Source organism: Fopius arisanus, unplaced genomic scaffold (assembly GCF_000806365.1).
Source record: "Fopius arisanus strain USDA-PBARC FA_bdor unplaced genomic scaffold, ASM80636v1 scaffold00001, whole genome shotgun sequence".
In the NCBI taxonomy this organism is placed as follows: domain Eukaryota; kingdom Metazoa; phylum Arthropoda; class Insecta; order Hymenoptera; family Braconidae; genus Fopius; species Fopius arisanus.
This window is the reverse complement of record NW_011887740.1, coordinates 4332323-4334931: the sequence shown is the minus strand read 5'-3', so window position 1 is coordinate 4334931 and position 2609 is coordinate 4332323. Positions and strand designations below refer to the sequence as shown.

Genomic DNA, 2609 nt, shown 5'->3' with positions numbered 1-2609 from the left:
CCCCCAAAACTCCAAATCCATCCCCCAATTACCACTTAAAGGAGCTCTACCCTTACAGTTCATTCAAAGATCGTTTAAAGATCCTAAACAATTCCGAAAATCTTGATTACCGCAATTTTTTTCTTACTTATCAGTTATCGAATATCAGTTTTTGGTTTTTGGAAAAATGGAAAAATGAACACGTGATTTTTTTATGAGTAAATATGAAAAATTTGACATTTTTTTTACCTTATTATCTCGTGAAAATTATTATATTCGTTGTTTATGAATTGTTAATGAATGGTAATAATTGATATTGAAATCAGCTCAAGGTCACCTGTGGTTTACTGGGATTGATAATTACTGCAAAAATGACAATGAAATTTTTACCGGAATCACCGGAACATGATGACATGGTCTCGGGTTGAATTCGCCAAAGTCATGACTCATTAATTAATTAATGGTGGATCGGTGATTATTGGGTGGTGGTTGGTACAATGAAATAGTAATTGTGGGAGAATTTGAAGAACAGTCGGCTAAAGGTCTAGTCGACTAGAGTGTCGCTGGATCGATCGAGGGATGCGTACGCTCGTGCACCAGCTGGGGCTCCACTGCCTCTCCAACGAGGACAGAATCAACAGTGACAAGACCAAGAGAGAGACAGGGACAACTGGAAAAATAACGAGTGAACTAAACGATCGATCCCACCATTTGACCCACATCTTCCGTGTTTTGTTGAATATATCAGACCGCCCAGTAGTTTCATTATTTCGTGATATTAAATTCTCAGGGTCATCGTATATTTCCATCCGAGTTACAAAACACGTTCTCATTATATCCCCATTAAGCACGTCAATAAATACCATCGAATATAATTTATTCTGTTGCGCAATCTAGCCCGAAATTAACATCGGCATTTCATGCTGTCCGGGGACAAAGTTCAAGGGAGTTTATCACCAATGTATGAGAACATCTAATTCACCCTGGGATCAGTGGCAACAGGTAACATGCATGCGTCAGGCTTTTCATTTATTCAAACCATCAAGCACCGAGATCTAATTAATCAAACGATAAATAATCATCCCTAAAGACTGATTACTCAATTCTCATTCTCAATTCTCCAGTCATCGATAAATATTGATCCAAAAACTATTGATTTTGGGAAAAAATACTTAGAGACCTTTTTCCTCGAAAATTCAATTCTCCGCAAAAAAGGTATTTTTACATTTTCACCTGAGATCGATGGTTTCCGAGATAAATCGATAATCCCGAGTGGTAAATTCGACTCATGTCACTTATCACTTCACAGAAATGAAGTCATGACAACGAATAATAAAGTTAAACGAACAATAAAATACAAGAGTCATTTATTTTTCCCATTCACTCACAAATGACTTTTTTATTCCCCTCACAGCAATTAACGTTTTTTTTTTTTTTATACCATCTCTTCGCGCCCACTGACAAATATCTGGAGCCACCTCAGGGTCCATCATCCAAAATGATAAATGACTGAGTAAAAAACCATTGAATAACATTGACTATTACGTTTTAAACTCCGTCACCCAGTGGAAGATGAATCGTCCTCGTCCTTATTAAATTCCACCGATGGAGTCGATACCCTTATCGAGTCGTCGATATATTTATTAATTATTAAAAACGTAAGGAAATAACTGTGCGCGGGAAGGTGGAACGAACGGTTGGACCAAAGCGCTAGTACAAAACATGACAAACTGAGGTGCGAAGGGGTTGAAGGGGGTGGAGGGATGTGAAAATCGAATGGGTGAATAAAATACGCGGGGTTTGTGTGGTGGTGCCACCTGACAGACACTGGGAAATTCGCGAAAAGTGGAAATTTTCCTTCCTCCACTCGCCCATGCGCATCGACTTTAATCGAATTTTCAAAGACGTGGTAAATTGGGGGATGAGAAGGGGGTGGCTTTTTGTCATCAGTGTGCATCTCTCTCACACCCAGCTATTTATCCAGGTTGGCTAGTTAACATTAACATGAAATGTCGATAAACATCGGCTGACGGAAATTATCCAGATTTTTCTCATTCCTCTTCACCCCCTTTATTTCCTCCCCTCACGTCGTTGACATTAATTATCATATTTTATCGCTATTTTCAGGGGTGCACGTTTTCCGAATGCTAAACACCGAGTTTGCGTAGTTTGAAATCAATTTTAGGATGGAGTTTATAATGTGCGCATGACGTGAAAATTGATTGTTCATATTACCCCACCGTCTCGTTGTTTCAGTACTCGGTGAATACCACCCCCTGCATCGATATTCAATACTGGGGGATTTCTGGGATTTTCGGTGAATATAAGGGGACAGAAAGAATTCTCCATTTTTACTAAGTCATTCGGTAATTAATCGCTTTTGTTTTACACACCTCACATCAGTCCCTCGATTCTACTCTAATCTACTCTAATTACTGCTAATTACTCACGATTGTTCTGCGGTTACGCGTGTCTCAATCGGAAATTCCACGTTTTGCACTGGTTTTTCATTAGCGATGTCTTTTTTCCCGTTGTATCTCCACAATCAAATCGGCGCGCGCGCATTTTCCTACCGGAAGTCAATAGCTATCCTCTCAAATTCTGATATAATTGAGATTTGTATTTAGACA

General features: G+C 39.1%; 1 protein-coding gene across 1 annotated transcript in view; it reads left to right on the top strand.

Annotated features, from left to right (window-relative positions):
• LOC105265319 (protein BCCIP homolog) overlaps window positions 1–2609 on the top strand; it is an 11147-nt gene that overhangs the window by 6894 nt on the left and 1644 nt on the right. The window lies entirely within an intron of this gene.